We start from the raw sequence: 21,257 nt of genomic DNA, 5'->3' as shown, positions 1-21,257 counted from the left end.
TGTTCTCCAGTGCAAAATGAGGTGGAAGAAAACAGGCTCTGAAAGTCATTTTAAACGTGCACTTGGATTCATGTTTTTCTCTGTTCACTGTGTTAGCTGGATGCAAAATCTGCATGCCAGGAAATGAGTAGATACAGTTTCTAAACCGTATAAGCCAAGCCATTGTTAAAAAAGGAGGATAGATTATTGTGCATTTTCATTGGTGACACGTCACCTTAAGGGATGTAACAGAGGTCTCTTGGTACATTTCGGGGAGGAAGAAAGGCAGAGGACGTTTTACACAGCTCCGAGGAAGACCTGGCTGGAGTTTCTATGGGGTTTTCCTGATTGAGAGGTGCCGTCCCAGTCCATTGCTGACTTTCCCAAACTGAAGATTCCAGTCGATAAGCACCGGCTTGAGAGACCGCAGATCAGAACTGCATGTCCTCGCTGGGGTGCTTTGAAGAAAAGCCTTGAGCCATTCAAAGAAAGCGACCAGTCCGGGGAGTTCTCGTGCTAAACAGCTACAACTCGCTGGTAATTATCTTGTATGAAAGTGAGGGTGCGGTATGTGCATGAGACCTATTTTAGACGGGCAGCGTAGCGATAGCTTTTCACTGTGTTCAAATGACACATTTTAATGTTGCCAGCTGAAGGCAAAACAAACGATGTAATTGTTCTCTCTCTTGTGCAAATATGAAATGAAATTCGTAGTGTTCTTGCATTTTGTCTTTCTCATGTTTTTATTTCAAAAGAGGATTGTTTACGAATGGTAATGTATCATTGTAAAATGAAATTGTGATAACACAGTCTGCCTAAGAGTATTTTTGTTTCTGTTTCATTTGGTGTCTCAAAAAAATATTATGCCATAGAGGGAATGATGCTTAAAGCGCCAAGTTTCTATGCAGATAAAGTAATGTTGTGAGCAATTATAAATAGCTGTGTGCGTGATTCCACTCAGTGTATATATGTGTGTGTGATTTCTGAGTGGAACATAATGAAATAGTTTGCTGGACGTATATGAGTCAGCAGAAAGAGAGGCCTCTGGAAATAGTTTCACTAATGTAAATAAATTAGTGATTATACCACATGTTATTGTGAATACTTTATGGAAGCATAGCTCACTGGCGTAGATAAATCAGTGATAACAGCCATAAGTGGCATTCCATATGAAAATGTGGTGTTCTTGAATAATGTAGAAGCCTGAGGCCTCTAGAGATCACAAGAACAGTCTAAACAATAAAAAGGGGATTTGTATGTTGGGGCCACAAATAAAACAAAGAAATTATGCTCATCACTATACCACAACGAAATGCATACCAACTAAATGTATCTGTGTACTGAAATAATGCATATCCACTGTATTACTATAACACCAACCCCAATCGGAATGCAATGAGTGATTATTGCTGAATTACTTTATTTTTGACGGTAACAAAATACCGCTAGGCCCCAAATCTACACAAAATACCCTACAGGTCCCTGCCAACATTGTTTTGTGTGCCATTTCCTTTCTGATGCTCGGACTTTGGCCTTAAGAGTTGCCAGTTCTATGGAAAACGATCTATTATTGAGTATATTGAAATGGCCCATGGAAGAAGATTGAAATAGTCACTCCCTACCATCATGAATAGTTGAGTTGTTGATCTGAGAACTTGCCCTTCAAAGTGTGAGGCAGTTCTTTTCAGCATTTTTCACATTCATAAAACTTTGTATAAAAAAAATAAGTCTTCTTTTGGCACTGAAGCAGGCCTTGATTTGGGGCTCATTCATTGGCTGTAATATACTCTATGGTTGGGCAGCAAGAATAATATATGGGTAAGGGATGGCAAATACGCAGGATTGTATACTTTACTTTTTGTCTTCTCTACGCAACGAAGAATGCAGGATTGAAATAGAACCTGTTGTAAATGTCCCACGTAACTCCATGTTTGTCTAATAAAGGGTATTTTACAAACGATGGAAGTATGATAAAACATTTCTATTACTCCTTCTGTCAAAAGTTTGTTGTTCATATTAAAGGATCAGGTTAATTTTGGCCTGTAGTGATTTGCATTGTTTTACAGTAAATGCCAGAATTCACATCCCACGTATGTGGACAGCTCAAGGTCCAACTTAGTGCTTGGACTGGAAGGCAGCGTGGATATCTCACTTATGTGGAGAGATCAGGGTCCACCTAGGTGTGCAGACTGGCAGGAGGCGGAATTGATATCTCGCTTATGTGGCGAGATCAGGGTCCACCGTAGTGCCACCATCACGTGTCAAGGTATAGGCCTCAGTTCTTCCTCTAAAAGAATTCCTGTATCAGGGGTCTGCAACCTTTGACTCTCTGGATGTTTCGGACTCTAACTCCCATCAGCCAATCACTTCTCTTTCCTTGGACCCAGTGTATGGATGGGTCACACTTCCACCAGGTTTATGCCAGCGCAGTATCTGCAGGTCTTCCCGAAACTTCTCAAAACATCCTGCTACATGATTGCTCTCCAATGCAGACCAACCAATCTACTATTTAGGCAGAAACGCAGAGGCTTGATGGGCTCTTTAAAAAGGGCATCTCTGTTTTACATTGGACTTTTAACCAACACATTCAGTTCTATGGGGCTGTAAATGACAGTTGTCTCTATACATGTTATTTACGTATTAACAGGCAGTGTTACCCAATTTAACACTGCTACTTTCATTAACTGCAAAACAGCAAACACTAAATTAAAAAGGTCGGGTTGCAGAGCTGGGACTGCAAATTATATTTGCAGCAGATGCTTTTACCCACTGAGCTGCATCACAGAATACCGTGAGCGTTCTTTTACTGAGCTGGTCTAGAGCCGAATAACCTGTTCTATGGCACGGTCCCCACGGTGCCCACTGAGGAGCGGGCACAATAAATACGATGTATCGCTCACTGTTTTACCAGAGAAGAAATCGAGATTTGTATATCAGCCTGGTCACACTCCAGCTAATCAGGGCAGTCCAGGAGCAGAACACACAGCCGTTCTCCTCGTAACAAGAGCAGCCATAGCACCCCAGATACGTATTGCCCTTGCTGGGTGTCAACTGTGAGGTGTAGGGGTGAGATTAAGTGCCCATGTGGGCATAGAGAACAAGGGGTCCAGGTGTGTATTAATGTTAGTGACAGGGTGAAACAAGCGTTTCAACATGTATATGCGGGTACCGTACTGCTTTTGCAGGGGGTGAATTGCGTGTAGGCCCACTGTGGCCGGGCAGTGGGTGGGACAACTTAAAATTCATCGCGAACAGGCGCTGAAAGGACGCGTGCGCTGGACTGACCCGATGGCCCGAACCCGGACAAGTGCTGGGGGGGGGGGGGGACAGAAGAACACGCTGGTAGTGGATACGTGGTCGGTAGACTTGCGCTGATTGAGACAACTGGTGAGTGGACAATGCCAGAGGAAGGGGAAAAGGTGCGCATAGAAACTACAACGTTATTGTAAACAAGTATGCTCTACCTACTGCTAAAAATCGGGCGTTTTATTTAATATTCCCAGGGTGCACCCAAGGTGTTTTGTTGGTCACTGAAGTAACTTGAAGCTTGATGGGTGTGTTTTCTTCTCGTGCAATTCGCACCTGTTCCTGAAAATGGGACACCAAGCACCCTGGTTACTAGGCACCATAGAAAAAACCACTGACTATAATCGTCAGGCACCGACCTCACCTCCTCCGGACTCCATGCAGCCTCGCGGCCTGCGGTGTCCCTGTGCTGGTGGGACCGGTTTACCTCCCTGGGGAGCCATCGGGTTGTGGCTTAGATTCCTGCAGAGTGGCCCGTGTGCAGCAGGGGTACAACCTCTTTTCCGTTTTTTCTACTTTCGGCCTCCCACATGCACGCCCTCAGAGCAAGAGCTCGCCACTCACCGTGCAGAGCCATACAGGCCGCTTTGCGGAGCAGGGACTGCTGCTGGCAGCAGTGGCGCCCCAGGGAGCGCCCCCGCGGCTCATCCCAGGGTCAGCGATGGCAGCGCGAGCGTTGAATAGAAGGCGCGTGCATCACGGCGCGGCTCGCACGCTGGAGATTACTGCTGAGTTGCCTTCCCTTGCTTAGATTTAATTAGAACACTTGCGGAAGGAAGTAACGGAAGCAGAAGTCACATGGACTGCCGAGTTAGCAGCGCCGGGGAGCAAACTCGTTTCTGTGACTCTATCACCACTTGCACGCATTGTTTTACAACAAACAAAAACCCAGGCACTGGGCCAAAAAAAATCTTTACAAAGAAAAAAAAAATGGTTGGCAGGGTGGAGAGAGCGTTAGTCTGTCATGAGGACCTGAAGTCATATCTCACTATTTGATGACATGGTGGATGGGAGAAATAACGCGAGCCTTGAATTGTTCACAAGTGCTCCATATCTCACTGGTAGCAGTTGTATTCAAACTGTCAAAAATCAAGCTATTTGGTAGGGTGGATGGAGGGGCAAACTCTCCCAGATGAGTTAATTGTAGGGCTGTATTGAACTTGGGCTTCTAATGAGTAATATAACAGACCAACGAGGCATACATTGATCTGTGCTGACAGCGTTCCTGGTTTAATGGCAGACTTGTGCATGTGTTTTGTCAGATGAAGAGCCGGAGGGACGAACTTGGGGGGCTCTGGGACAGGCCTATAAGAAAATGGAATGCTTTGCAAAAAGGTAGGAGGAAGCTACGATAAAGGTGGTTGTCCGTCAAAGTCTTATGTGGCCAACTCTGCTTTATCCTTCTGGTCCTTCAGAGGATCTTCACGGGCCTATTTTGGTCAAGAACCAGCGCAGTATTGTGTAAATACAGAGCTGCTCTTTGAGACGTCCAAAACTTTGCCCTGCACCCAATTTACATTCAGATGTAGGGCAAAGTATATGATGAGTCATGTTTTGCACGTGTGCTTTATCGCGCCCAATAATTGAGTCTGAATCCCGTCTGCTGAGGGATGGATAGACTGATTTTTGCAATGCAGAGAAGGCCCATCGACTATGTGGAGTGGGCATTTCTGTTCAAGGTGATAGAGAAGATGGGTCTGTGCACGGATTATATCCGGATGACTTTAGTGAACTACAATAACCCAACGGACCGTCTCTCTGTCAAGGGTTCCCTTTCCGGGTGTTTCAGTTTGAGCAGAGGGACTAAGCAGGGCTGCCCATTCCCCCAACCCCCCTGCTTTACACTATATACTGAGGCTAAGAACCCTGGGTCATCTTCGACTCCACACTCTTCTTTTCTCCTCACATTTCTGATGTCAGTAAGAAGTCAAACTACCAACTGTACCTCCTCAGAGGTATTCTTCCTTTCCTCTCCTTCCCCCAGAAGCTCACTGTCTCTAGAGCTCTGGTTCTCTCTAGGCTGGACTATTGCAACAGCCTCTTTCTAAGTCTGTCTGCTTCTACTCTCCGCCCTCTGCAACTCATCCAGAACAGGACTGCAAGACTTGTCCTTGGCCTAAAGCCCAGTGATGGTATCTCTCCAGCACGGAAATCTCTGCATTGGCTCCCAGTAGCTGCAAGGATTAACTTCAAGACCCTCTACATTGTCCACAAGGCCTTCTGGGACCTGGGTCCTCAATACCTCCATCTCTCTTTTCACAAATTCCTACTCGAGATCTTCACTCCTCCAACTCCCTCAAGGTCAGTCGCTTCTCCAAGCAACGAGTTTGTGGTAGATTTTTCTTCGGCTGGGGCATCCCTCTGGAACAGCCTCCCCCCCCCTCTGAAACTTGAGGATAACCATCTCCGGTTCCGGAAGCACCTCAAGGCCTTCTTCTTTGCTTCTGCCTTCTCTCTTCCTCTCACCTGCTGATTTTCCTTTCTGATACTGCTACTTACACTGCTACTGGTCACCTGGCTACCCTCGGGCCCAGGTCACTGCCTGCCAAGTTGCACACACCCACTGCCTCCCGGCAACCCTTGCACTTGGGTCTGTATCTGTCACCCTACAGTCCCCCTACCTGCACTTTTGGACACCTCCTGTCTGCACTTACCCTTGCACCTGCCACCTGCTGGTCGTACGTCTTATTGTTTGATCCCATGTACAGCACTGCCCCCTCTCCCCCTGGCACTTTACCCCTCCCCCCTCCTCTGCACTTGCGCGATCTCAATGTCACTTGGCCTAGTAAGATCGTTGTCTCTGTCCTCCCTCTGTTCCCCCTTCCTTGGCTCGTCGCGCCTTAAAACACTTGTGTATAGGAGCGTTACAAATGCCATATCATATCATACTTAGAGCCTTTGTTGCAGTATTTGCAGGAGTCGGATGAGATACAGGGAATACCCTTTGGAGTAGTCCAAGCTAAACCTGCAGCTGTTTGCTGACGACAGGCTGCTCGTGCTCTCGAGGCCAGGAGAGTCGGTGGGGGTGTGTAGGAGGGCGCTTACAAAGTTTTGGGAGGTATCGGGCTGAAGAGCAATGTATCCAAGTCAGAATTGCTGAATCTCACAGTAAAGGGGTGAGAGGCAGAGGACTTGAAGGCCACTTCACCTTTCATTTGGAGTCCGGGGGTGGGGGGATTCGATACCTAGGAATTTGCATAACACCTGGACTCCAGGGGTGGTATGGGGCTAACTATCGGCTCATGTTGGCCTCCTTAAAAGCAGATCTTGGTAAATGGAAAAAGCAGAGCATTTCTTGGTTGGGTAGAATTGCAGATGTTACTATGGTCACGCTTCATCAAATGCTTTACCTCTTTCGGGCCCTACCTCTAGCAGTGCCTTCTAACTTTTTTCAGCTCCTGGGGAGTATAACGGGACAGGTCGTCTGGGTAGGTAAGTGAACAAGTCTTAATCGGAGCCTCCTAACATCTCCGCGGGGTGAGGGTGTATGTCTCTACCTCATTTTACAGCAGTATTACAAGGTGTCTCAGATCCATATCATTAGGGAGTGGTTTTCGCAAATTGTGGGTGGCAATGGACCGGGCAGCGGCAAGAAGGGACTTGCGAGAGGTTTTGTGGCTCCCGCGCTCACACAGGCCACATCACCTGTACATTGGTGCGATACCAAAGCTGATGGCAGTCACTTGGGACAACGTAGTTAAAAAGCATGGGATCGCGACATTCCCATCCCTGTTTACGGCTCTGTACAACAACCCACATTTTTTCCCTGGGGATGGAACCACAGACATTTACATCTTGACAAAAGGGGGATGCCACGTGATTCGCAACATGTTTCTGGGTCCCACGGTACATCCCTTCCAAGAGTGTGAACAAGGTGTTGGGGTAAGGGAAACTGAAAAAACGATGCTACTTCCAGATGAGGGATTGGTTGTTCAAGCTGGACCTGGGGCAGGCGCAAACGCGCCGATTCACTCAATTTGAAAAATATAACAATACATGACGGGGAAAGGAGCTTTACAAATTTATAGTTGTAACCACACCCTGGGCAACGTTGCCCTATATTGGGCAGTGGAAGAGGACAATTGGGAGGGAGCTGGATATTAGTGACTGGGAAAGGTTGTGGGCGCTGATCTCCAGGACGGTTAAGGCATCTCTGCTACAGGAATTCTGGTATAAACGTATCATCCAGTGGCATTGCATACCGGCCCATATTCATAGAATATATCCAGAGGCATCAAAGGCGTGCTGGAGGGGGTGCAGCGGAGAGCGGTCCTGGTCCCATATATGGTGGCGATGTCCCAAGATTGAGCCGTTCTGGAGGGAGGTGAGGGAGGCCCAGGAGAGGATCTTTGGTGCAGCTGGATGGGGGTCGGGGGTCCCCAGAGGAAGTGATACTAGAGTTCGGAGCAGGGTTGAGGGGCACAGTGGTCGGAGGAAGGCCAGAACGGTGCTTACCCTGGCGGCAATGCTCTTAATTGTGCAGCGCTGGAAGGGGGCTGCGATTCCCACAATGCAAGACTGGCTAGGGCCACTGTGGGAGTTTGTGGCCCTGGATTGGGCATGTGCGATGAACAATAAACTAGCGCCCTTCGGCGCAGACCCTTGTGTTCCTCAAGGGGGACTTCAGTGCCCAATGGTGTCCACAACGTCTGAAATTACTAGACTTGCTTTAAACTGCGTACTGGGTTGCTCCAGTGTTTCCTCCAGGATGTGGGTGAGTAGCTGTCAGGGGGGTGAAGGGGGTTAGGAGGTACAGGGGGTTGGGGGGAGTATGGGTTGTGTTTTGAGATGTTTACGGTTTGCAGAAAATCAACAGTTTATAGAAAACGCTCTTCGAAATCGTTCTCCCCCAGATGTGCCGCATGCCATAATGAAAGGGGAGAAGGTGGAAATAGGCATGTTTGGCTGCAGCATTGTTTAGAAAAGCAAGTGCGAGACCATAACCATAGTTCAAGAAATTGTGTAATAAAAGCACCATTACTGGCCCAACTACGTCTGCTTCAATATGGGGCGAATTGAGTTTTACTATAGGATTGCATGCAGGATCTTACACCACTAGCATGGACATGGGCCGCAGCCACGGCCAAGCATCCAAGCACGATAGAATACGCCTACGGATAAGCACATCCGGTCTAGCGCACACATAGCCTTCCAGACTGAAACATTTGACGTACCTCAACACCTCTGCCACTAGCATACAGCGACCACCACCCGAAAATAACTTGGTATAGCTGGCCTCACATAGACTCTTTCAACAATAGCAATATATCTCGAACCCTCACCAGCACCCACTCATGTGTCTGACCTCCCCTTGGGCTGCTTTGTCGCGCCTTGCAGCCACCCAAGTCCTAGAGCGGCAACATGCACACACGCATATCCCAAACTAAACCCCCTAGAACTTTACAACCACATCGACTATGGTCACCAAGGGCATTCAGCTGAGGAAAAAGCGCTTTGAGGCCACACAAGTGGGAAAAGAGCGCTATATAAATATACAATACAATACAATGTAGTGGTTAATGATAACATTATGCAGGTCATTCTGTTTCTGAAAGGGAAGTCTTCTAATCAGGGACCTCTTTCATAATGCTCCATACCAAAAACAGAAAAACATTGTTTGTTTGTTTTGTTTATTTCTATAGCTCTCCAAACCAAAAGGTAGAAGAGCGCTTAAAGAAGGCGGTTACATAGTGTGATATATACAATTTCAATATGCAACAGTTTACAGAGTACAGAAACCTAGTTAAGCAATTTCAATATACAACAATTTACAGAGTTCACAAACATAGTTGAGCAGACGGAGGTGTATCATATATCAGTGGTACTACTCATTGTCCAGGAGCCAACCGATAACATGTTTCCTGAAGATCTGGAAGGTTTCAATAGTTTTAATGTTGACTGGTAAGGTGTTCCAGAGTTGGGAGGCGAGTACTGTGAAACTGGCACCCCCAGCTCCTTTTAAAGAGAATCTAAGCACTGTCAAGCATAAAGTGTTGGAGGATCTAGTGGTTCTGGTGGCGGGTTTCATGGTAAATTTATTGGTGAGATAAGGTGGGGTTAGATGGTTTAATGCCTTGTATGTGAGGCAGATGGTTTTCAGATCAATTTTATGTCATATGGAGAGCCATTTGCACGATTTCCTAGCAGTGGAGATATGCTATCGCCTGGGTATGTTAAGTGCAGCACGTAGTGCGTTGTTTTGAAGTACCTGTAATTTGTTAATTATAGATTGGTTAGCACCTAGGTATAGGCTGTTGCAATAGTCCAGTTTAGACTGTATGAGGGCTCTAGCAAGAGTGAGGTAACTATTAGATGATAGGAAGGGCCTACTGGCCCTGATAAGCTTGCAGGTGTAGGCTGAGGCGATCATGTTAGTTTGTTTGGAGAGGTTAGAGTTGGCATCAAGGTAAAAGCCGAGAGTTTTTACACTTTTGGCAATGGGGATGGTGTGACCATCGATAATGATTTTGCTGTAATTAGGATTAAGTTTGGCCAGGTTATTAGGCGAACCGACAAGGACGAGCTCCGTATTCTCATCATTCAAGCAAAGGCCATGGGAGACCATCCATGCCTGAATGATGGAAAATATTTCGTTAATCCCGGTGACGTCAGCATGGTAGTTACCTGTAATGGTGAGGAGTATCTGGGGGTCATCTGCATAATTTGTGTAGGTGACACCCAGACAGTCCAGTTGGTCAAACAGTGGCTTTGTAAATATGTTATACAAAGTGGGGGAGACTCCCTGCATGAGATAGGGATGGGGTCTGCTGCAGCTGTAGTAGAGAAAACCCGCCTGGTTCTGTTTGCCAAAAAGGATTGTATCCAAGTGACGGCCGAGGGGGAGAAGTGAGCTGCGGTGGCTAGGTGGCTGCAGAGGATTTTGTGATCGACCAGATCGAAGGCCGCAGAAAGGTCTAAGAGGAGTAGGATCGTGGCATTACCTTTGTCTTTGATTTCATCAATCTGACTTTTGAGGTCAACAAGGGCAGTTTCTGTTCCGTGTTGAGGCCTGAAGCCAGATTGACGTATTCCTAGTAGTTGGTTGGATTCCAGATATTCCTGAATTTGAAGGGAAGCAACCCTGTGCAGGATTTTTAATAGGAATAGGACTGTGGATATGGGTCTATAGTTGGTGGATATAGCTGAGTCTAGTGTTTGTTTTTTTAAGAGAGGGAGAACCCATGATTGTTTTAGGTTGCTGGGGACTGAGTTATGGGTGAATGATAGGTTGATAGGTTTGGTGATGAAGGGTGATAGGTCTCTGGCTACGTCTTTTATGATCATGGCGGGACAGCTGTCCCCTTTGCAGTTCGAAGGTTTTAAGGAAGTGATGATTTTTTGAACTTCTACCGTAGTTACTTTCTTGAATGTGAAGACCGATTTGGTGCTGAAGGGCGTTGGTGAGCTAGGGTTGGTAAACTTGTTGTTGGAGAGTTGTTGACGTTTGTCCTCAATTTTAGTTTGGAGTCCTGTGATTTGGTTGTTAAGGGCGTTTTGGATGCTGGTGCACCAAGGTTTATCTTTCAAGCAGGTGTCTGTGGGTGGATTGGGATTTTCTAGTTCTTTTAGAATTTTAAATAATTCTTTAGTGCAGGACCCAGCCTGATCAATGCTGACGTTGTAAGCATCTTTTTTGGAACTAATTATCTAATTTTTGTATAAAGAAGATATATTCGTAAGAATTGTTTTACTTTCCGCAGAAGGATTGGTTTTCCATAGGAATTGTGCCTTAGCTTTCTTTTTTCTGAGTAACTTGAGTTCGGGGGTGTACCACGAGTTCAGATGAGCTCTTGGTTTATCTTTGCACAATTTTAGAGCAGCAATGGTAGCCATCGCAATGGCCATGGAATCATTGAAGGTGTCAATCAATAGGTTTAGATCAGCATTGGCTGGGATTGCGTTAAGGGTGAGTAGGACCAGGGGTAGTAGGGCCTCAGCAGTAATGTTGCGTTTGTTTCTGGTAGGACAGGCTTGGGCCATGGGGCACTTATTAGCTGCAACATAACATGATTAGTGTTAATTTCAAGAAGGACGAGATAGTGATCCGTCCATGCAAGGGGTTGGGGGTCCTTCCAGATTGTGTTGCAGTTGTAGGTCGCTACCCAGTCAATAATTCTGCCTTTCTGGTGGGTAGGGAGGACATTAAGTTGTGTAAAGCCATGTTCTGTTAGGGCATTAGCTAAGGATGCAGCAGGGGCGTCGTTGGGGTCGTGGTAACCAAAGTTGAAGTCTCTGAGGATAATAATCTGTGCTGATGGCTTGGAGTTTTCAGCAATGAGAGATGTGATGTCTTCTTCAAAGACCCCAGGGGAACTGGGGGTCTATATATGATGTGAAAGGTGATTGTGCTTGAGGGGGAGGTTTGAAACTTGACTGTAAGTAGCTCGCAAGACTTGAGTGACACTGAGGAGACTGATCTAAAGTCTAAGGAAGATTTGGAGATGATTGCTACACCTCCTCCCCTGGCGCTGGGTCTATCCGCTCTGAGGATAGTGTATTTGTCAGGGATGGCTAGCGATAAGTAAGGTGCGGATGCTTCATGTAGCCAGGTTTCTGTTAAGGCTAGGAAGTCAAGGTCATTAGTTAGAATGATGTTGGCGATTTCTGTAGGGTGGGCAGCAAGGGATCTGACATTAAGTAAGGCTCCTTTTAGTGGGAGTAGTTTGGGCTTATTGGGTGCCTTGTGCTTATCGTTGGTTTTGGTGTTGGATTTGGCGGTAGGCCCGCTAGTTGTAATGGGGAGCCTAGAGCCTAGTCTGTTGTTGCGGGTTGTGAGGTTAGGAATGAAAGTGGGGGTGAGTCCAGGAGGCTTAGGTAGGGCATGGGGCTTAGTGTTCAGTTTGGTGTGGTTATGCTTAGTAATGGGTTAGGCGCTTCCTGGAGCACTGAGTCTAAGGTGGCAGTGGGTTTTATCAGCGTTGGCTGGGAGGCCAGTGTTTAGGGAGGAGGTAGAAGGCAAGTGGTAAGTGGGTGGGAAGGGGGGCAGAGGTGGTAGGAAGGGCGGGGCAGGGGATAGGGTAGTGTCTTGTTTCCAAGTTTGGCTAGGCCATCCTTGAAGGCTATGTAGTTATTACTGCTGCAAGGTACACTGTCCACCATGACACAAAAGGGGAACATGATAAGAACGAACCAGGTGTCTCAGTCTTAGATATCCCAGGATGACCTTCAACCAGTGATTCGTGGTAATTCGAGATGACCCTCTCCTGAAGTTCTTTGCTGGGTAGGTATAGACGTCCCTGAAGATATGGTAAGTGGTTTGAGACAGAATGATGAACACTTTTGGTAGACCAGTCTCTCAGAGTGTCTGTATCCATGAGATGTGTGATTTCTTTGTGGATGTCATCTAAGGTTAGAGACGTTTTCACTCCCAAGATCTTTTCGCTGGGAATAATGGGCACTGGGTCTGGGTTGGTGGATTCCTCTTCTACCCCAATGCGAGATAGAGCGCCTGCCTTGCCATTTCGACAACCAGGTCGGTAAGTAATCACAAAGTCAAATTCAGCAAAAAATAATGCCCATCGGAGTTGGCGGGATGATTGGGCCTTTGCCACCTTCAAGTACTGTAGATTGCGGTGGTCAGTGATTACTGTAATTGTATGTCTTGCTCCCAGAAGGTAATGCCGCCAAGCCTTGAAGGCCGCCTTGATGGCCAGAAGTTCCTTGTCCGTAATGGCATAATTCAATTCTGGCACGTGAATTTCCGTGACCAGAAGGCCACTGGATGGAGTTGACCCGTTTCAGGATCTTTTTGTGAGAGGACCGCTCCCATTGCCGAACTGGAAGCATCGGTCTCGACCACGTACGGTAGGTCCGGACATGGGTGTTTCAGGATCGGGGCTGAGATGAATTTTTGCTTTAAGTCCGGAAAGGCTTTCTCGGCTTCCTCTGACCATTGAAAATGTTTGTTCTTTCGCAGAAGAGAGGTAATGGGATGTACTAGCTGCGAGAAGCCCGGAAAGAAGCGGTGATAGAAGTTCGCAAATCCGAGCATACTCTGAACTCCTTTAATTGAGGTTGGGGAAGGCCAGTTGAGAATGGCATCAACCTTCCGTGAATCCATGCGTACACCATGTGGGGTTAGGACAAACCCAAGGAATTCGATCTCCGTAACATGGAAGAAGCATTTTTCCAGTTTTGCGAACAATCTGTGTTGTCAAAGTTTGTCCAAAACTGCACGGATGTGTTTCACATGTTCCTATTCAGATGATGAATATACCAGATGTCGTCTTCGTATACTACGACACACACATCAATCAATTCACGCAGGACGTCATTCATGAAATACTGGAACGCCGCTGGGGCATTGCAAAGGCCAAAGGGCATCACTTGGTATTTGAATAATCCATATTTGGTGCGGAAGGCGGTCTTCCATTCGTCCCCTTTTTTTATTCGTACCAGATGATATGCCCCTCTAAGATCTAGCTTGGTATAGATTTGGACATCTTTAACAAGGCAAGGGGTAACGGTTTTTAACTGTGACTTGGTTTAATGCACGGTAATCGATGCAAGTCCTAAGGTCTCCTTCTTTTTTAGGCACGAAGAACAAAGGCGAGGCTGCTGGGGACTTGGATGGGTGGATAAAGCCGTTAGCCAGGTATTGGTCCAGATACTTTTTTACATGCAGATTTTCAGGTTCCGTAAATGCGTAGATTCTGCCACATGGAATCTGTGCGCAAGGTATAAGGTCGATCTGACAATCGTACGATCTATGGGGAGGAAGAGTATTCGCTTGGTCCTTCTGGAAAACATCCTGATAGTCTTGGTATTCTGGAGGTAGCAGATTAGTCAGATTCATGATAGTTGCGACTTCCTTATCCAAAGGTTCCTTTGTTTGGTAACAGGTACAAGCACATTCGACTGAGAAGGTCAGCCTTTTAGCACGCCAGGCGATGCAAGGATTGTGTGATTCTAGCCATGGCATTCCCAGAATTATTTGAAATTGTGGAGCCTTGATTAAATCGAACACGATGTCTTCCCGATGTCCGTCTTGGCACAAAAGTGTCATTTCTGTTGTTGAGTACGCCACTGGACCCGAAGCGATCTCAGTTCCATCGACAGTGGTGACTAAATCTGTAGTTGCCTTTTTGCTCAGAGGAAGATTCATCCTTGTAGCCAAATCGTGATCCATATAATTTCCAATGGCTCTGCTATCGATGTATGCCCTGACTGCATGCATTTGAGACGGCTGTTGGTGATTTATGAGGATCATTGGCAAGACGAGGTGCGAGGTCTGAGAGTTCTTTTCGCTCGACAAGCGGACCTCTACGCTTGTCGGGCGAGGAAGTTTTCCGGCTCCGCTTCCGCTTTGCCGGCTACTACGACTGCCTTCTTGGGTGGTTTTACAGGGCAGTCTCGAAGGAAGTGGCCAGCTGAGCCGCAATACAAACATAGCTGTTGTTGTCTTCATCTATCTCTTTCAGCCTTGGTTAACGGCCCTCGCACTCCTCCAATCTGCATGGGTGCGGCCAAGTCGGAAGTCTTGGATGCATTCTCATTTGGGCATACAAAAACCCGAGTATCCATTCTAGCTCGATCTGCCTTACAGTTCTGTATTATATGATCAAGCTGAACCACCAGATCTATGTATTCCGCACAATCACTATGAGGGTTGACCACTTTAGCTAAAACATCTTTCAACTCCCCTCTTAAGCCCCGGTAAAACAGAGTTGTTCTTTTGTCGTCAGGCCAATCAGTTTCTACTATCAGTCTATTAAAGGTTGCGATGTACGTCAACAGATCTTGATTGCCTTGGCGCAGGGACAAGAGTTCATTATCCAATGCCTGACCCTGAGAGTGGCGGGCAAACAACTTATCCATGTTCATTGGAAACCTCTGGAAGTCTCGCAGGATGGGATCGTCCCGATTGACTAGAGGTACTGACCAGTCCGCAGCAATGGCACTGAGATAAGACAATACAAAGGCTACCCTTGATTGGTCGTTTGGAAAGGCCCCTGGCCTACATAGGAAATGTAGTCGGCACTGGTTCATGAAAACTGCATACCTTTTTGGGTCTCCTGCAAAGCGTTCTGGAGGTGCCAAAGGTATGGCTCCTGGAAGGACCTCTTGAACTGGATTGCTGGGTGTAGTCGGAACAATTGACCCTAATCCAGGTAACAGTGTTTGCCCCGCCTGGGATTGAAGCAATTGTTTAGCAAGCTCATCGGTACGATCTTTAGCCACGATCAATTCCCTCCTTAAAGCATTGGTCTCCTGCCGGGCCGCATGTACCTCGGCCCTGAGTTCCCCCAAAAGCTGGGCTAGTTGGTCTGTCTCTGAGGTTTCCATGATGCCCAGGTAGAGAATTTGTAGAAGGCTTTGTGTTCTGTCACGCTCACCTGGTCTCCACGGGGGCGTAGCACGTAGTCGTATGACCGATAACTGTACTGGCGTAGTTTTGATGGTATGATGCTGTCCTCTCCCCTGTTATCTCCCCAGGAAGCGTTAGCCTGCAATGTTGAAACAAGATGTTAGCTAATGAGTGGGTTTGAGTTGGTCCCACTTCCTGCAACCTCCTGATGCCCGACTCCTCTCCTGCTCACCTTTGAGTTTGGTGAGGTAGGCTATCCGTCCTGCTTGACCTTCAGCAGGGGTGCAGTAGGCTCAGTCTTTCTCTGGACACAGTTACTTCACTGTTCCTGAGTGCCTGTTGCTGTGTTTCGGGAATGTTTGGATTAATCAGGTAAGTCTCTATCCCAATGACAGCTTGGTACAGATGCTCAAGTCTTATTGTTCCAAGGTTTAAACGTGTTTTGTCTTTCCTGCAGATGCGGTCTAGTACGGAAGGTTAGAAGAAGAATTAACTCTCCTAGAATGCTGAACTGGTTGTCTCCAGGTGAGTATGAGCGCGGATGAGTGGCGCTGGATGGCTGAACAATTGTTCGTTTTTGTATGATGCGCGACTAACCTACTGTTTTCTGTTCCCTTTTTGCAGGCGCGGACCCAAAATGAAGAATGGAAGAACCGCTCCGAAGTAACCTGGAGGAATGCAGAATCCCAGGTGAGTATTGGATGCCTGCGCAGAAGTCCTTTTCACACGGGGGCGGCGATCGGAAGACCAGCTGGAGACGGAACCGATGGACAGAATTGCAGGTAAGGCCTATGTCGCTGTAGTAACACCTGTTCTTCTCCTTTTCTTCTTCCAAGCACCGATGGATGGAAATCTCGGACGGGGGCGTGGCTGCAGAAACTCGAGGACAGAGCAGACACGGTGAGCGTTACGCTGCAGCAGTGCAGAATAACGCGAAGCGTGTTCTGCCTGCAGGGTGTGGCTTAAATAGCCTTGCTAGTAGTCCCAGGTAAAGTAGTCCCTTTACCACACCCTGTCTCTCAGGAAAAGTAGTCCCTCTGCCACACCCTGGATATACAGAAGGCTCAGCCTCACTAGGCAGATTAAGTAGTTCCATAAGTTCAGCCCATTTCATGAGCCTGGTGCCAACGGCGCCAGGACTAAGTCCATGAGGCTCTGGGACACTTCCTTGGGGGCTGACAAGTCCTTCTGGTGACAGGGACTGGGGTGGGCCCAACAGCTCCAGGGGTTTCGGAGCACGCACCATGACACCAGGTGATCATGGTCTGGCTACAAAGGATGCGCAGTGCTGGTGGCCTGAGTTGTAGAACTAGTTGGATGAGCAACACTGTGGCTTGCAGATACTAGTTTGACCTGGGTAGGAGGCAGGCCTATGGGGCAACACCTAGAATCAAAGTAAAACACTTAAGCTTAAATGCAGTGGGGCAGCACCTTGATTCAGAGTAATACATTTTGGCTAAGATGCAGTGGGGCAGCACCTAGATTCAGAGAAATACCATTTGGCTAAAATGCAGTGGGGCAGTACCTACATTCAAAACAGTACAATTTGACTAAAATGCAGTGGGGCAACACCTAGATGCAAAATAGTACAATTTGGCTAAAATGCAGTGGGGTAGTACCTAGATTCAAAATCAGCACCTAGATGCAAAATATTACAATTTGGCTAAAATTCAGTGGGGCAACACCTAGATGCAAAATAGTACAATTTGGCTAAAATGCAGTGGGGCAGTACCTAGATTCAAAATAGTACAGTTTGGCTAAAATGCAGCGGGGCAACACCTAGATGCAAAATAGTACAATTTGGCTAAAATGCAGTGGGGCAACACCTATATGCAAAATAGTACAATTTAGCTAAAATGCAGTGGGGCAACACCTAGATTCAAAGTAGTACAATTTGGCAAAAATGCAGTGGGGCAACATCATGTGAAGACATTAATATTTCTCAAATATTTCTAGCTTTTGAGGCATAATGATGTAGAAGGGACAGGATAAGGGAGATTGCTAGCAAGCAGAGTAAATATGATACAGCTAACTGGTGAGCTATGGAGGTGTATCCGGCAGGGTGCTAATAAGATATAGGGGGCCAGACGTTGCACTAAGGTTTGGGCAGGGAAGGTATGGGTACATGTGTGCAATGATCATTACAGTGAGTCAGTGGCGAGAAAGCCTGATGAGGGTTCAATAAAGTTCCATCCGGAATGCCAATCGTGGCGTCGCAGGTTTTGTGAAGCAAGTTTTATCTGTTACTCACAGTTTGTGTTGGTAGGCGGCGCGTGGATCACTGGGCATTTAGGTGGCAGAGGTAGCAACGGGTGCTTAGAACAGGGGCACTCGAACAGAGTTGTAAGGCCTGGTAAGGCTTTATTATATAGTCCGGCAGGGATATCAGTACCTAGCAAGGTCGGCGTCAGGCAGAGTGGCTGGCAGGAGGCAGGGACAGGCATGGACAGGTGCAGGACAGGTAACAGTCCTTGGTGTGTGGTCCTTCGTGGGTGGGACCGGCGATCGCCTACCGGCGATGGATAGGACAACAAGAAGCACTGCGGGCCAATCGGGCATGAGGGGCAGTTGGGCCAGGCAAGGCAGGTCAGGCAAAGGCGCCGGGGAAGCCGTCGGCTTCCTCGTGTGCAATGAACGGTGGCAGTGGGCAAATGCCTACAATCACGGCAAATATGGCAATTTGGCCCAAAGAAAAGGGCGGTACATTCACTGCAGTGGTGGCAGCTGATGCAGTGGAATCACGGCTCACTTGTCGAAGGAGCTGCCGTTCGATGCACGAATGGCAGAATTTCCCCAGGCCTACCTTGTAGCAGGGGGCTCAGGATTCGGTGGGGGATGGGGGCAGCTGCTCCAGCAGTGCGGGACCCTCCTGTTCCTTCCGAGGATGTTGCGTGGATGAGGGTGCAGGACAGGTAACAGTCCTTGGTGTGTGGTCCTTCGTGGGTGGGACCGGCGATCGCCTACCAGCGATGGATAGGACAACAAGAAGCACTGCGGGCCAATCGGGCGCAAGGGGCGGTTAGGCCAGGCAAGGTAGGTCAGGCAAAGGCACCAGGGAAGCGTCTGCCATCTTGGAGTCGGCTTCCTCATGTGCAATGAACGGTGGCAGTGGGCAAATGCCTACAATCACGGCAAATATGGCAATGTGGCCCAAATGAAAATGGCAGTACATTCACTGCAGTGGTGTCGGCTGATGCAGTGGAATCACGGCTCACTTGTCGAAGGAGCTGCCGTTCGAGGCAGGAATGGCAGAATTTCCCCAGGCCTACCTTGTAGCAGGGGGCTCAGGATTCGTGGGGGAGGGGGGTAGCTGCTCCAGCAGTGCGGGACCCTCCTGTTCCTTCCGAGGATGTTGCGTGGATAGGATAGTGAACTTGTGGATAGGATAGTGAACTTGTGTGCTTCTGCTGTGCCCATCTACTGACATCACTAGCAAATGCCCTACAGTGGCAGCAGGGCAGGTTCCTAGGTCACATCTGCATTCCTGATGGCTGCTGGAATACAAATGTTCAACAGGGAGACGTAGATTTTTAATCAGCTGCATCTCTAATTAAAAAATATCATAATTGTGTACCCTCGACAGTCTGGTCCCACATTAAACTGTAAATATAAGCCATATCTTATTTTGACATGGGGACTCACATAATTATACAATGTCACAACATTTGGATGTCATAATGGTCAGCTTGGTGAGCAGTGTTTTAGTTATGACAGGACTGTTGTGTATTAGCTATATGGTACAGGAGGATAGCTCAGGGGCAACGGGTACACATGTTCATTCCACACAATATCAAATTGTCTCGAATATCAGTGAACAAGCCCTGATTATTGGATACGGGAAGGAGATAAGAAATAACTAGAAGTGAGCAGAAAATGAATGCTTCAAGTTTTGACGGCTGCCGTGCCAACCAGATATGCTTGCTCCAAAATCTTTACTCTCGGTTTTCTTTGCAGCATTGATCGCAGTCATGTGGGCAAAGATTCCTAAGATATATGCTATTTCATCTGAAGTTTTGTAATGCTCCAAGTTGAAGTTTAGGACGCTTCAGAGCACAGGGAGGATGAACTTAAAGACAGAAAACAAAGGTGCCTCACATAATCAGCTACAATGCATGTAAACCAGCATATTCACAATAATTGTATCGGAATAACCACTCATTTGTAGCCCATCCCTGGAACCGTTTGTAACATTGGCCAGCTATGCTGGAGCCTCAAAAGTCTATTTAAATAACCCTCTAATCTTTGGTGAGTTTCTTTAACATGTTGTGCTCAGTTTCTGCTCCGATTTCAATCGGTAGACTGTTCCAGTATGCGGACCCAAATAATGCAGGGGTGCGGCCAACATGACGTGTGACATTTCTAACTGCATCAGGCCCCTCCAAAGAAGGACAAGTGTATTGGTAATTTCATATTACATGTCATTTAATGTGAGTAGTCCTGTTTAACACCCTTTTGTCAATATTGGTAGCATTGCTGCACGTGGCTCTGTTCAAGGGGGTCATTAGTGGACCAGTGGGAGAGGCAGAAGCTAGATCTGTGGTGTTGAAGAGTGTAGGTGAGAAGTACCAAGTTCCTGTGTGCCAATCTGCCGCCTTCTAGGGGTTTTGCAGAGAAACATGAGAGTATGTTATCCACAGAGAAGAGCCCAAGATCTGATTGACAACGGCGCTTTGGGTCTGGTAAGCTGCTGATGTGGGAGAGTGTAATAGGAGTAAACAGGGGAGCTTAGTTATGGTTCGATTTGTGATGATGTGCTAATTGCTAAGCCTATGATGGCCATCTGTGTAGTGTTTGTGTGGGTAGTGCAAGGTAGTAGGAGATTTTAGAGGGGAGTCAGTTAGCCAGGGGAAGGGCATAATGGGATTGCGGGCCAATCGGGCACGAGGGGCGGTTGGGCCAGGCAAGGTAGGTCAGGCAAAGGCACCAGGGAAGCGTCTGCCATCTTGGAGTCGGCTTCCTCATGTGCAATGAACGGTGGCAGTGGGCAAATGCCTACAATCACGGCAAATATGGCAATTTGGCCCAAATGAAAATGGCAGTACATTCACTGCAGTGGTGTCGGCTGATGCAGTGGAATCACGGCTCACTTGTCGGAGGAGCTGCCGTTCGAGGCAGGAATGGCAGAATTTCCCCAGGCCTACCTTGTAGCAGGGGGCTCAGGATTCGGTGGGGGAGGGGGGTAGCTGCTCCAGCAGTGCGGGACCCTCCTGTTCCTTCCGAGGATGTTGCATGGATAGGATAGTGAACTTGTGGATAGGATAGTGAACTTGTGTGCTTCTGCTGTGCCCATCTACTGACATCACTAGCAAATGCCCTACAGTGGCAGCAGGGCAGGTTCCTAGGTCACATCTGCATTCCTGATGGCTGCTGGAATACAAATGTTCAACAGGGAGACGTAGATTTTTAATCAGCTGCATCTCTAATTAAAAAATATCATAATTGTGTACCCTCGCCAGTCTGGTCCCACATTAAACTGTAAATATAAGCCATATCTTATTTTGACATGGGGACTCACATAATTATACACAGTCACAACATTTGGATGTCATAATGGTCAGCTTGGTGAGCAGTGTTTTAGTCATGACAGGACTGTTGTGTATTAGCTATATGGTACAGGAGGATAGCTCAGGGGCAACGGGTACACATGTTCATTCCACACAATATC

General features: G+C 47.4%; 1 protein-coding gene across 2 annotated transcripts in view; it reads right to left on the bottom strand.

Annotated features, from left to right (window-relative positions):
* The window catches only part of NRROS (negative regulator of reactive oxygen species), a 295,538-nt gene extending 291,505 nt beyond the window's left edge, over window positions 1-4,033 (bottom strand). The window contains exon 1 of one of the 2 annotated variants that reach the window (XM_069618068.1): window positions 3,850-4,033. The gene's annotated coding sequence lies outside the window, so the exon portion shown is untranslated. Of the gene's footprint in view, window positions 1-3,649; window positions 3,826-3,849 lie in introns of those variants that run through there. The other variant, XM_069618069.1, reaches the window with a different exon arrangement.
* Window positions 4,034-21,257: the final 17,224 nt, after the last annotated feature.

This window comes from Ambystoma mexicanum, chromosome 10, assembly GCF_040938575.1.
Source record: "Ambystoma mexicanum isolate Mex_15411 chromosome 10, UKY_AmexF1_1, whole genome shotgun sequence".
Classification (NCBI taxonomy): Eukaryota; Metazoa; Chordata; class Amphibia; order Caudata; family Ambystomatidae; genus Ambystoma; species Ambystoma mexicanum.
This window is presented reverse-complemented; position numbering and strand designations above follow the sequence as displayed.